At 42.0% G+C, this 15,041-nt stretch overlaps 1 protein-coding gene across 2 annotated transcripts in view; it reads left to right on the top strand.

Moving 5' to 3' along the window:
• Positions 1-473: 473 nt before the first annotated feature.
• Positions 474-15,041, top strand: part of dgkaa (diacylglycerol kinase, alpha a) — a 51,402-nt gene continuing 36,834 nt past the window's right edge. Inside the window, exon 1 of one of the 2 annotated variants that reach the window (XM_053642932.1) lies at positions 474-767. The gene's annotated coding sequence lies outside the window, so the exon portion shown is untranslated. Of the gene's footprint in view, positions 768-4,659; positions 5,350-15,041 lie in introns of those variants that run through there. The other variant, XM_053642933.1, reaches the window with a different exon arrangement.

Raw genomic sequence — 15,041 nt, 5'->3', positions numbered from 1 at the left:
TATCTCTCTCTGTCTCTCTCTCTGTGTTTGTCTCTTGCTCTGTCTCTCTCTTTCTGTGTTTGTATCTCTCTGTCTATCTCTCTCTGATTGTATCTCTCTCACTCTCTCTGTGTTTGTATCGCACTCTCTCTGTCTCTCTCTCTGTTTGTATCTCTCTCTCGCTCTGTCTCTCTCTCTGTGTGTTTGTATCTCTCTCTCTCTCTCTCTGTGTTTGTATCTCTCTCTGTCACTCTCTCTGTCTCTCTCTCTCTGTTTGTATCTCTCTCTCGCTCTGTCTCTCTCTCTGTGTGTTTGTATCTCTCTGTCTCTCTCTCTCTCTGTGTGTTTGTATCTCTCTCTGTCACTCTCTCTGTCTCCCTCTCTCTCTCTGTGTGTTTGTATCTCTCTCTCTCTCTCTCTCTCTCTCTCTCTCTCTCTAGGCGGTGCTCCACACACAGGGGGAGTGTTTGGTAGTTAGTCAGTCACTCAGGGCGGGTTTGACAGGCCGCTTTACCGCCATTCTAAACGAAGACGGAGCGCCACCAAAACACTCACACACACTCCCTCACACACACACACACACACACACACACTCACTCCCTCAGCAGTGTCGACGCTCTGAACTCGGTCTTTCGGTGGAGAACAAAACTCAAGCGCGCGCCTCGGTGTGTGTGTGTGTGTTTATGTTTGTTTGTATGTGCAGGCGGATATACCGGAGCGTTACAGCGCGCGCGCTCACCGACTCTCTGCTTCTCATAACCAACATCACGATTCTCCAGGAGGTCCAGGTAAACACAAAGCTCTGTTTCTGAATGCTTGTCCAGTCTGAAATGTCCGGGGGAAGTGTGTGTGTGTGTGTGTGTGTGTGTGTGTGGAGTACTGAAGTACTGATTTGGTGCATTGATCTCCTTCTCTCTGGACTCATTTCACAGTGTGCAGAATAATACTAATGCTGCACTCTGGACTGTTTCTCTAAGACATCACTGGGCTTTATTGATCAAAAAGTAGATCTGAAATCCACAGATTATCTTACTAAACTCTTAAGGTACCAAACTGCTCCCACGGTACTATAAAGGGTACTTTAGTATCTTTTGTCCCTGTAGTATAGATCTTCTACTTGCTGCACAAAGTGGACCAAATGAAAAAGATCTAATAATGTGCCTTAAAATATTTAAAAAGATGTAAACATACACACCAAAGGTACTGAAAACGTACCATTAATGACCGTGATGAGGAACGAGTACCTTTTCAGTTTGGTACCTTATATTTCTGAGAGTGTTCAATACATTATGATTAAAAAAAAAAAAAAAAAGCAAGCTCCTTCTGTGTTAAAAAGTATTTCTCATATATACCCTTTGATCTTGTGGTGGTGTTGTTCTTGTTGTTTTGATTGGTTTCGACACTAAACAGAGTAACACACAACATTTCCATGCACACACAGTAGCCACAAAAAAAAAAGAGAGATAAAAATCGAAATTATCCAGCACTTAAACGAGTTTAAGATGATCCGTATGAAATCTTTAAAGATGAACAAAATGTAACAGGGCGTAAATGTATAAAAAGGAAAATAATCAATAATCAATGACCGGGTCGTGTGGAGCAACCTGCCTCAAAGCAGAGTGACTGATACTTTCCCATAGCAGCACGTCCTCGGGCGAATCGTTCCTCTCACACCAGAGAAATCTTCCAACGGTTGCATTTTCTTTATGAATGATCGATCATTTATAGTTGTATTTAAAGGCGTGGAATGACTGTGAAGCATGTTAGTTCCTGTTCTCACTTATGCTATAGCAGTTATCAACCCATTCTGTCACCAGCCCTGGTGACCAAGACCAAATTAAAAAAAAAATAAAGCCCAAAATGTCAGTCTGGTGATTTAAATGATCCAGGAGCCAAGTATTTGACTGTATATAATATAATACAACTTCAAAAAAAATATTCAAAAAAGGGAGGGAGGGAGGGAGGGAGGGAGGGAGGGGGGGGAAGCTGTTAAGAATGAGCTTTGTTGTTGTTTATCATCAGTGATGTATTTTCATAGCTGTGAATATTATGTAGCTAGAGTTATAGTGTTGTGGTATGTGATGGGTTTTTTTTTTTTTCTTTCATATCCGCCACGTCAAACCCTTCACGAATGCGTCGAATGTGTGTTGCTCTGTGCCGCTTTGAGTTTTTGTGGCAGGCGAGCAAACAGCGTAGAACAGTAGCTTTCCCACAGGGTGAGGTGTTCCTGCTAAACCCGTTCTCCCTCAACCTGATCCCATGTCGTTCGGGAACTCTCTGAGCCGCAATAACAAAAAAAAACAAAAAAAAAAACGATATAAGCCAGTTTTGTGCGTAGTGCTGCTTTGGGTGTCCCCGATCACGTCCAAATGTTGCGTGTAGCTCTCTGGTTTCTATGTAAATTGTGTTTTGTTGTTGCGTCAATCTCTAGTGGTCACATGACACAAATTTCCATGCGCGCGCCAGGAAAATAGGCAAAAGACTCGACTCGAGTGTTTTGAGATCATGCGGGATGAGGGATGTCGCCGGGACGGGTTCGGCGTAGAAGAAACCTAAGTGTAGGTTGTGTAGCTGTTAGCGTTCGCACGGCCAGGATGTGGATGTGGATGTGGATGTGGATGAATCACGAAGTTCAGCAGCGCGGCGAAAGTTCGAACGTCTTTTCCGTGCACTTGTTGTTGTCGTTTGAAACATTTTCCACACTGTGGAAAGCATGCAAGTCTTCTGCTCTGCTTTGTTTTTAAACCACGTTTATGTTTGAAAGCTTTCAAAATCAGGAACACGTCACAAATATTTAGCTTTGTTTCGGGGGATTGGGGGGACTCAATTTTCTCCACTCTCGCTCTCTCTCTCTCTCTCTCTCTCTCTCTCTCTCTCTGTGTCTTTCGTTCTTCTCCCTTAGAGGAAATCCTGACCTCACAAGTTTGGTAGGTCAGTTAGGGGTAAATTCCCTCTGCTTCTATATTTATAACCGCACCGGAATCGAAGCTGTCCTTGAGAACAACACTGAGGTTTTTCCTAAACTGTACGTGAAGCTTGCAGTCGAACCGCATCATCACCCGAATGGAAAAACCAGGCCTTGTGGGAGTTATCGGGGGCGATCCTTCTCGCTAGCTTGAGGCTGCACATGATCTTATTATGCTGCTAAAATGGGAGAAGTGCTGCTGGATTTAGAAACCAACCCCCATGAGTTTAAAAAAAAAAAAATCCCTTCTGACTGCAACGCTGAGGCTAATCAGAGCCTTTAAAGGTACAATTACTGCTTTGTTTTGAGGTCAATTATCGTCCTGTTGACCGCTGTTGTTGAACACGGATTTAAATACAAATATACACTCGGTCGCCAGTTTATTAGGTATACCAGCAGAGGAAATGATAAACTGTCAACACGGTATACATCGATTTAATAAGGAATGAAACACTTTATTGGAAAATGAGCAGCGAAAAGAGTGGTGTGATGGGGGCGCCAATACAAAGAGCGACGTTTCTGTTCCCACCAGGAAATGGATTCTTTTCCTATAAGGGCTCATTCTGAAGCGTTTTGTGTCTTGTTACAAGTGCTGACACTGGAGACTCCTTACCTAAATTCTAAATAAACATCTCATTACAGAAAACTACAAATACAACAATTACACCCTTTTAAAAAAAAAAAATCCATTTATGTGGATTGATTTCGGGCAGTGGTGGCTCAACGGTTTAGACTCTGGGTTGCTGATCAGAAGGTCGGGGGTTCAAGCCCCAGCACTGCAAAGCTGGCACTGTTGGGCCCTTGAGCAAGGCCCTTAACCCTCTCTGCTCTCTGCCGTATAATGGCTGACCCTGCGCTCTGACCCCAGCTTCCTAGCAAGCTGGGATATGTGAGGAAAAAAAAAATCAGTGTGCTGTTATGTATAAATGACAAATAAAGACTTCTTCTTCTTCTTCTTCATCCACCGTACAAGTCCCTGTGAATCAGATGCTACTATAGAAATGATTACATATTAGAAGGAGCATATTAATCAGAGTTACTATCAGAGCTGCTGTGATAGAAAGTCTATCGGCACCTTCTTGATCAATCAGATCCGAGCATTCAGCAGCACTGTGGTCTAAATAAAATTTAAAGTCTATTGTGAAATCTTTACTACGGCTTTGTATGGAATTCCAGTGTACAGTTATATAACAGTAGATCTGAGGAGCTCGTGACCTTTCTTGGCTTTCTTTTTTTTTTTTTTTTTTTTTTTTAAATACATTTTATGGACGTGATTCATTGTATGTATATATATATATAGAAAAAAAATAGACAGGCTGTAATTTCTAAGAAGTATTAAATATCAAGTCTTTGGGGATGTGAGCAGCCCGTGTGTATGTTCTGGTCGTCAAGGGCTTCTAAAACAAGAGCTGTTCATCATCAGTGTGTAGAGCGAGTGTATTTGGGATGAAATGGCCATCCATCTGGTGGGGGGTGGGGGGTGGGGGGGGTGAGTGGGGGGGTGGCGGGGGTGAGTGCGCTCTGATTCTGATCTGGTACATCCGGTGTAGACGTGAGTGTCCTCAGATTATATTAAGTTGACGTTTAACACTTCATCCTCGTCGACAGCTTTCAAACATCAAAAGTACAGAGCCAAAACAACAGAAATGAATGTTGCACTCATCTGATACTGAATAGCGTTTATTTATTTATTTTTTTGGTATATTGGTAACACTTGGCCTGAAATTTTGGATCTGAATTTTTAAGAAGTAAAACACGTCACTGTTGTGCTGTTATAGGAAACTAATCAACGACAGGGTGTTGTGATGTGCCTTGACATGAAGTGGAGTTACGGGTGCAATCCTGTAGTTCCAATAACGGCATATTCCGTAGTATTTTATTCCTCTCATCACACAGGAAGTTGTCACTCCTAACAACGGAAGAAAGCTAGTTCATGTTTCACTAACGTCCTAGCAGCCATAAACCTCTTTGTTACCAGCTTCTCGTTTTGCTCTCTTGAAGTTATTAAAGTGCACCTATTATGTTTTTTTTTTTTTTTCCAAATATGACCTTTCATGTAGTGTGTTATAGAGCTGTCTGTGAATGTAAAACGTCTGCAAAGTTTCAAAGATCAAAGCGCGCGACAAACAGCGTTATCGATTCCCTAAAGAATGAACCGATTCTGAACAGCTGAATCGAGTCGTTAGTGATTCCAGACTTTACTTCCTGTACTAACCTACGTAGGTTTGGAACAAAAAGCCCCGCCTCTGGTCTTCATCGGCTGCTCGCTGACAGCGGTAGACCAATCACGACAGACCGGGACGTCTGACCAATCAGAGCAGGGTATGCTCTCTGAAAGGAGGAGTTTAGAACGAATCCTTCAGAACGGATCATTGAACGAGTCGTTTGTGAGACTGGGGAAAAAGGTAATGCTGTAGTTTAAATTATGAGCATACAAAAAAGTCACCATGTGAACAGTTACCTACGTTTTTAAAACGTGTTTATGTGGCACGTCTGCCATAAAAATGCACGTACATGTTGTTACTATAGAAACGATAGCGTATCAGAATGAGCACTATTGTCATAGCGACTGTTCTAGAAAATGAATCAACACCTTCCGACCAATCAGAGCTCAGCACTGTGGTATAATCTGATTTTATGTACTTCTGACAAATCTTTATTATTTTATATTATTTATTTGTATTGCTGTGTAGGGGTTAACAGGGATTGTTCTTTATGGGTGCCAATAGTATTGGAACAGTACCATGCGGTATGTGTTATTATACGGAGATCTCGACGACGGCGTTGCAGAAATGTTGGAAAATAAATATCTGATAGATCTCCTTCTGTCCTAATAAATAAAAGTCTTTGTTAACCCGAGTACGGCCGAAAGCACAGAGCTCAGTTTGTTCGTCGTGATTATTATTAACACTGTCCTGCCATGTCGTGATTTCCATTTCCATCCTGTTCTAGTTCATGACCGTTCACGCAGATCGCAGTAAAGCTGCACGAGCTCAGTCTGCTTCATCCGCCCTTTCAGTTAACCCCTGATTCTCTCACAGACGGACATTTCGGACCGATTCTTACACGAAGTCGCTTAGTTAAGCTAGTGTTATCATGTCCATCTTAATACTAATAATAATTAGCGCAACACCTTTAAATTTTAGAATGATTCAACTGGGAATAAACAAATCCGTCTCAGCTAACTGATATCGTATAAGTAGCTCCTTTAATTGAAACGGTTTAATTATAGAATACATCTCTCTTTTTTTTGTGTGTGTGTAATGGTGACTGAGTTCGCCTTTGGGTCGCCTATGTAGACACTTATTCAGATGTTTACGTAAATGTAGGCAAATTAGTACTTCAGAGGTGGCTGGTGCTTAGTCAGAATGTTGAAAATGACGCATTTGTCCATGCTGACGCATTTGAAAGTGTTGTAAAGTGTACGTCCCTGAGGGGAGAGAGTTCACCTGAAACCTGAAGCGTTTCGAACTTACACGGTGCTTTTGGCTGATAGAGAGGACACTGAGAGTGTGAAGCGTCCTACTGTGTTCATTCTGTAATCTGCTGCAGTGTGTGTAGGAGTGAGCAGAGAGTGAGAGAGAGAGAGCGAACGAGAGCGAGAGCGCGCTTCCTCTCTCTGAGCGTTCCAGGAGAAAGCAGAGCGCAGCGTTGCAGGCTGAGGCGTGGTGTCAGCAGGCCCAGACGTGCCTGCGGTCGGTGTGCGACTCTGAACGGGTTTCCTCCTGTCACGCTGCATCTGTTGTTCTCATAGCACAACGTTGCCACTGCAGCGAGCAAACAGCAGACCTTCAAAGAGGTGTGAGTCATCCTGGCTGTCTACGATTTCAGTTTGTCTGCTCGGTGCTGGAAGAAATGCAGTTTTTTTTATAGGGATTTCGGAGTAAATAGTTCGAAACTTTAGAGCGCTTTAACGAGGCACTGGCTTCATTTTACATGCAAAGTAATGTCCTTAAAGGCATGAATTCATGCATACATGTACGCACACATAGCCACATGTTTGACTCACTATCCTTATGAGGACTTTCCATTGATCGAAAAAGGTCAAAACAGGCATCTAGTCCTATCCTTGTGGGGACATTTAGTAAACCGTGCCCAAACAGATTTGCCTTGTGTCTTATTATCGATATAATTATTAACACAGCTGTTCAAAGCTATGCTACACTTAACTCTAATCCTCAATAAATAAAAATTTTCAAATAAAAGTTACAGTCTGTATTTAAAAAATAAATAAATAATAAAGCACTTTTTCTATGGGGACCAGGAAAATGTCCCCATAATGTCGAACCTGCCAGATATTCCTTACCCTTGGTCCCCACTAAGATAGAAAAATATGCCCCCACACACACACAGACGCACACGCTGTGTGTTTCAAAAGCACGGTGTCCATTTATAGACATGGAGCACCCCCCCCCCATAGAGGAAGATGAATCACGCTCGTATCTGCAGGTGGAATGCAAACCAGGCTGTTTGAAGGCCGCAAGAGCTCGACAGCGTGGGTGGAGGCCAGGGGAAGACCCATTCAACCCTCTGTCTTTCTCTTTCTCTCCACTCTTTCTTTCTCTTTCTTTCGCTCTCATTCTCATCTCTTCGTTCCTAGCAGTCACCCTCGGAAACACTATGACGAAGTCCAGCCGAAGGGGGGAACTCCTTTCATAGCGACCAGGACTTCCGCTTTGTCCGTACCGACCAGACGAAACCCGGCCTCTCCCTCGCAGATGCACACGATTTCATTCGATTTAGACTAGAAATAATCCAATAAACAGTGCAAGCAATATACAAAAGCGAAGGAACCACGCCTGTTTTCTTTTTCTTTTCTCGTCAAAAGGCCAGGAGATGAACTCAGGTGGTTATAAAAGAGCAAGCAGGCTTGACTCGTACGTCGGTTGCGTGGGCGAGACTTCATCAAACGCGAGACGGAGCAAACTGCAATTATGCTGAGAGAACAAAATGGTTTTACGTAAGAACTTGACGGGAAGCCTTAATTAGTGAAAGGCGGTGAAGAAACATTGACCACGTGCTTGTAGAAGAATTTCAAGTCCTCTTATTATTCACTGTTGACCTTGGATACAGTGTCATTACAGGGCTAAGTCCTCTGCTTCATTGGATGGGCGTGCAGCTGATCATGTTAGGGATAAGATCTACAAGGAACAGCACACGGGTGTGACGGCGTCGAGTTTGTTTATCATCGTGGTCATAAACACGACTTCCCGTAACTCCAGAAAGAGGATGTTGAAATCCTCTTAGATTGAGTTGATCTGTGTGGCGGCACAGGAAAACCCTTCGCATGGTGAAAATGTGACCTGTATACTATATACGGCTCTGAAAACGACAGATTGTCCACACTGAAACCCCTAACAAGTTGACCGTGCTCAGTTGATTGAGTAAACTCCTTCCCTCGATTTAATTAAGTAATGGGGTCTCCCAAATTTTGTATATTTAACATGAAATTTAGCATATTTAACAGGTAAATGAACTCTTTTAGCAAAATATAACTTTATTTACAAAAACATCCTGTACATGATTGCAATTTCTTTGTAAACACACACAAAGTTGTCTCTTCTACTCATCATGGGCTCTTGAATTTCACTACAGAGGTACCAGCAACAGCCGAGACGAAGAGGACCGCCTTTCGCAATTATCCACCAATCGGTGCATTCGTTCACTTGTTGCCAGGTAGAACTCCTTGCGTGGCCAATCACGTGTATTTTTGTAGCTAAAAAAGTTAAACGGACTTAGCTTTTTCTGGGTAAAAAGGGCAACATTTTATGTAATGTTTAGTCATGATTACTTGATTGTTTAAGCAAAGACAACATTAGGATTTACGGAATAGGGGGGTGGGGGGGTGGGGTTACACTGATTTGATGAGGTCTGTTTGGCTAAAGCAATGTACAACTTTGACTAATCTTAAAAAAATGACCTAGATTCATTTTAAAACTTGAGTAGTAAATGTCTGAGATTTATTTAATACTGTTCACAAGAGTGCCTTGCCTCTTTTATTTTTTTCCGAATATATCTCAGGTTAAGACGGAGAACCTTTAGCGTATTGCGGCCTGCGGTGTTGACATGGCGTAAATGTGTAAATGATTTGCTTATATTTTTTTATTTAGCATTGTAATGTTTTCCTGAACTGCCCATCTCTAGATTGTGATGTCACATAGAAGGCTCTTGGGCTCTGGACCAATCAGATTTGATATGCAGATGATTAGAGGATCATGCGGTACTGATGTGGAAGATAGCTGGATAAGTAACTTAGCTAGTTCTAGTAATATTTTGCTGCTGTTAATGAAATAAACCTGGGGATCATGGCAGTGTTGGATGGAGGCGTGTTTCTGATTTGCATGTTCGTATGCATATTTCTAGATTCTTTTATTTTTAATGAGGGTAAAGGTGTAGAGATTTTCCAAGATCGTTGTTATCAGTTTCCTGAGTATTAAAACGTATTCATCGATATATCGTTGTACATTATACAGTCGCGATCAAAATGATTCAACCCCCATTGCAAATCAGGATTATTGTCAAAATTGATAGACTTCAGTGGCTTGCAATGAACAAATCAAACAAAAGAATTTGAAATGGTTCAACACAACGAGTGCATCAAATGGTTTCCCCAAATTCAACTGAAAATGCAACTTATAATGATTTCTCCAGTTTCAAGATTATTCAACCCCTTCATGGCGAGCATCTTTAGTACTTTGTAGAGCACCATTTAGCTGTTATGACCTGCTGCAAATGAGATGTATAGTCAGACACCAGCTTCTGGCAGCATTCCTGAGGAATCTTATCCCATTCCTCATGAGCAATGGCCTCCAGTTCAGTAATATTCTTGGGTTTGCGTGCTGCAACCGCCTTCTTCAAGTCCCACCAGAGATTTTCTATGGGGTTCAAGTCAGGCGACTGTGATGGCCCTGTAGAATCTTCCAGGACTACTTCTGCAACCAAGCCTTGGTGGAATTTAAGGTATGCTTGGGATCATTGTCCTGTTGGAAGGTCCGATGACGCCCAAGCTTCAGCTTCCTCTCAGACGGCATGACGTGTTCTCCTAGGATTTCCTGATACTTCAATGAATCCATCTTGCCTCCCACACGCTGCAGGTTTCCAGTGCCAGAGGATGCAAAGCAGCCGCAGAGCATCACCGAGCCACCACCATGCTCGACTGTGGACAGAGTGTTCTTTCTTCATTCTTCTCCCTCCAGACATACCGCTGATCCATCGTGCCGAAAAGTTCCAGTTTTGTTTCATCGCTCCACAGAACAGAATCCCAAAACTTCTGTGGTTTTATTTATATGATTTTGAGCCGACTTTTCTTGTGCTTTTGGGTCAGTAGTGGTGAACGTCTTGGAGTTCTGGCATGGAAACCTTCTGCGTTTAGTACACACCTTACTGAAACCTCAGTGCCTGTTGCCACCAAGTCTTGCTGCAGGTCTTTTGCAGTCACTCGAGGGTTTTTCACAACCTGCCTTCTCAGAAATCTGCTTGCAGCCATCGATGGCTTCCTTTTTCTGCCCCGTCCAGGTATTTTAATCATTTTCTGCCCCTAGCCAGTTCAGATATTTCATGTGTTACAGCTCAAGCACACCTGGTGCAACTAATGAAGCCCTTGATTAGCTGCATAAGGTGTGCTTTAAACAACACCTGTTTTGCATATTTGTGCTGTTACGAGGAAGTCTATTCAGGGGGTTGAATCATTTTGAAACTGGAGAAGTCATTATAAGCTGCATTTTCAGTTGAATTTGGGGAAACCGCTTGAACCATTCATCGTGTCGAACTATTTCAGTTGCTTTTGTTTGATTTGTTCGTTACAAACCGCTGAAAGTCTGTACATTTTGACAATAAACCTGATTTACACTGGGGGGTTGAATACATCTCAACTATTTTTCTTAGTTGACAATGTGGTACTTCAGTTGTTTTACCTGTTTACACAAACACCTCTACCTGTATCTGTGACCGCATGAGAGGAGAGAATTATGTTGCAACTCATAACACAAGGAAACCTCCAGCTTTGCAGCCTGCTGCTAACCACTGCAGCACGCCACCGCGTTAGCACCGAAATTTCCATAGCAGTCATCACATTACCCTTTTACTGGCTAACACATTCTCCCAGCGCATTCTCCCAGCTCATTCTCCCAGTGTATGCGAGAGTCACCTGCTGTGTTTCATTACAATAACTCTTCACCTTGGCCTCGCAGTATCCCCCTGTGTGAATCTTTTTTTTTTAATTAAACTCTTCGTTATATGTGGTGAAATTTTCCTCTCGTTCTGAAGACTCAAGAGTGCTCCAGGCTCTCAACAATAAGAGAACCTGTCGATTAAGAAGGCTCAGCTGTTCGAGGTATGGCGGTGTATCTACATCTGTTTTATGGGTGTGGCTTTGGAAGGAACGCTAAAAATGCGGGATTGCGTTTGTATTCTAAAACGGCCGCTTTCAGCTAACTAATGCCGAGGTCGCCGAACCTACCTTTTTAACAGCGCGTTTAAATTGTAGCGGGGCCAAGCATTTTTCATCCCTCCTCACATTCTTGTTCTGTGGAGACAGGAGATCTCCTGCGCAGAGCATTGTGGGATTGTGACAGCTGAGCAAAGCAGAAACGGATACACTGGATGCTAATCAAATCCGCCTGGTGGAAAAAGTCCATTAAGAATGCTTTCCCGGATTCACCTTGATAACCTTTAACAAAGCAAATCTGATGATTCTGGAAACGTGGACCAGTTGAACTTACTGCCAGAGATTAAGGCTGGGGTCACGTGTTTCTGGAAGACTCGCCGTGGAGCAACTGCTTATTATTATTATTATTATTATTGTTTTATTATTACAATTTCAACACCGCATCAGTGTGTGCATACCATGCGTGTTTTTTTTTTAGAGCTATTTCTTAGCATAGTATTATGACATTTAAAAAAAACAAACTGTCACTCAAATGCCATCGTACGACCTCGCCCGCTCCTGCAGTTAATATTTTGTTTGCACCTGCTCACCATCATTTCTGTTTCTGACACTATAAACAAATGACCGATTTAAACACTGTGACTGAAGATGAATTAAAGGAGCATGTGAAATGTGTCTAGCGCTGCGCTATGTAGAATATGCTCCCATGTTGATGAGCGTGACCTTTCTTTGTCCTGCAAGCTTCATATCTGACCACCTGACCCCGCCCGTACGAGAGTTTAAAAAAAACCCAAACAAACAAAAAAAACACCTACACCTGTGGCTTTTTCTTACGTCCCGCGGGATCTCGGTCCCGACCGTGTACTGTCGTGATCGCTAATTCCCTTTTGAATCTTCTTCCTCTCGTTCACGTCAACTTCGGGTGTCGTTAGGGATCAAAGTCTACATCCGGATTCCTGTAAAGCCGCTTTGTGACGATGTCATAACAGTTGTGTTGTATTGTAGTGAATTTAATGGAATGGAAGATCCTTTGTATTAGCGTGTTAGTAGTCAGGAAACATCTGAGACGCTAAACACTAATTCGGAATATAGAAATGGTGTAGATATATCGTTTGGGCACGTAATGTGGAGCAATCTGATTGGCTCGCTGCTCTTGTGTGCACAGGAAAGCCCTTGAAAGTTCTGCAAACATTCACGCTTATGACATCACGTTGTTCAAGAGTTTAGTTTGGTAAGTGAATGTGGTTTGCCGTTCATCACTCAAGTGACCATTTCCTGTGAAAGCAGCCAGTTCTTAGCCACATTTATAATGAGTCTTTATCGGTCATGTATACATTACAGCACAGTGAAATTCTTTGGTTGGGGCCGGAGGACAGGGTCGGTCACGATACAGCGCCCCCTGGAGGAGAGATGGTTAAGGGCCTTGCTCAAGGACCCAACAGTGGCAGCCTGGCAGTACTGGGGCTTGAACCCCCGACCTTCTGAAAGAAATAGGGCAAGTTCTCCAAGATGCTTAGAACAACCTATCAGCTGATTTCTTCTACTACATGACAGTAAAGAACTGAGGCTCTGTATTGCTGTTAAGGAACTTTTCCTTTTTTTAAAAAAAAAAGTATTTTAAAAACATGCTTTATAGAATTTCTTAAGACGTTCCTAAAACTTCTATACAGTACTGAGAGCAAGATGGAGTGTGATGTTTCTCATTGAAAAATGTCTACACACACACACACACACACACACACACACACATACACACACATACAAACTCTTATTCCTAATTTTTTGTGCTGTGAGTGCATGATAAAGGCTAATATGAATTTCCTAGTTGTGAGGTTTGGCCGTTGTTCTCTCCACATGTTCGCCACAGGATCACCACAAGATTTCACAGAGGAATCTTTCCCTGAGGAGAGCAAATATGGGCACGCAGACATCACCCTACACACACACACACATTTGTCTTACTATCGTTGTGTAGGAGTACCAACCAGAACTGTCAGCTATTGCTAATCTTCTGCAGACATTTGGTTCTCATCAAGATATAAGATCGTGTCCGCACATTCATACACACACGTTTTTATAATATAGCGTAATATAATATAATGTGTATGACGGGCGCACGCTGGCTTAGTGGTTAGTACGTTCGTGGTAGCATGTTCTCCCCGTGCTGAGGGGGTTTCCTCCGGGTACTCCGGTTTCCTCCACCAGTCCAAAGACATGCATGGTAGGCTGATTGGCATGTCCAAAGTGTCTGTAGTGTATGAATGGGAGTGTGAATGTGAAGGTGTATGTGAGTGATTGTGCCCTGCGATTCCCCGTGGTTCCCCGTGACCCTGTAGGATAAGCGGTATAGAAGATGAATGGATTGATGGATGGATTTGATGCATATGCACGAACGCTCGTCCTCTCCGTATCGTTTGCGTCCACCGGTCACAGATAATCAGAGCATGGTCTCAGCACTTAATAACCCGTAATGCTTATTTTAAACCCCGTTTACGGTGTAGAGAAGAAGCTCAATAAATTCCTCGCCCTGAATCTTTTATCGTTCGGTCTGAAGGTCTTCGTTCCTGGGCGTGATTCAGCTTCAGCATGCATGAAGAATGAGAACAAAACAGTGGTGAGAGGGTGAGACAGTGTGAGAGCAGCCATGCAACACTTATTTGTCACACACCAGTCAGCAGATCGCCTGAACAAGTGTAAAACGCAACCTTCACTAAATGTCAAACCAAATGCACGCACGGTTTCTGAGAAGCCCACAGCTTTTAAATGGTCTTTGCTTTTTCTCTTTTTTTTTTTCCCCTCTTTTTTTTTTTTTTTTGAGTTTCAGAAGGTGTTGCAACATCTACAATATTCTGAAGGGTAGCGTGAAGTACGGATGGGCGATATGACAAAAATATCATATCACAGTATCTGAAGACTTTTCTATGATACACAATATATGTTATGATGGGTTTATATAGGTCTCGCAGCAAGCTTTCATGTTTACAATGATATATGAATGAACTTTTTTCTTTTTTCCTTTTTAAAGATCGACTACAAAATCTTAACATGCAGTTGTCGGTTTCCGATCAGGGTTTGTATTTTATAAAATTTGTTAATACATTTTGATTTTATTTGAAAATGTGTTAATAATAACTGTTTTTGGACAATTGCAATTATATAATTAACCATTTATTATAATATTAATATCCATCTGTCTATCTATCTATCTATATAGTCTGTCTATCTATCTATCTATCCTTACTTTGCATTCAGTTACTTGTTCTATTCTATCTATCTATCTATCTATCTATCTATCTATCTATCCTTACTCTGAATTCAGTTACTTGTTCTATTCTATCTATCTATCTATCTATCTATCTATCTATCCTTACTCTGCATTCAGTTACTTGTTCTATTCTATTCTATCTATGTATGTATGTATCTATCTATCTGTCTATCTATCTATCTATCTATCCTTACTTTGTACTCAGTTACTTGTTCTATCTATCTATCTATCTATCTATCTATCTAGCCTTACTCTGCATTCAGTTACTTGTTCTATTCTATCTATCTATCTATCTATCTATCTATCTATCCTTACTCTGCATTCAGTTACTTGTTCTATCTATCTATCTATCTATCTATCTAGCCTTACTCTGCATTCAGTTACTTGTTCTATTCTATCTATCTATCTATCTATCTATCTATCTATCTATCTATCCTTACTCTGCA

Source organism: Ictalurus furcatus, chromosome 15 (assembly GCF_023375685.1).
Source record: "Ictalurus furcatus strain D&B chromosome 15, Billie_1.0, whole genome shotgun sequence".
In the NCBI taxonomy this organism is placed as follows: domain Eukaryota; kingdom Metazoa; phylum Chordata; class Actinopteri; order Siluriformes; family Ictaluridae; genus Ictalurus; species Ictalurus furcatus.
This window is presented reverse-complemented; position numbering and strand designations above follow the sequence as displayed.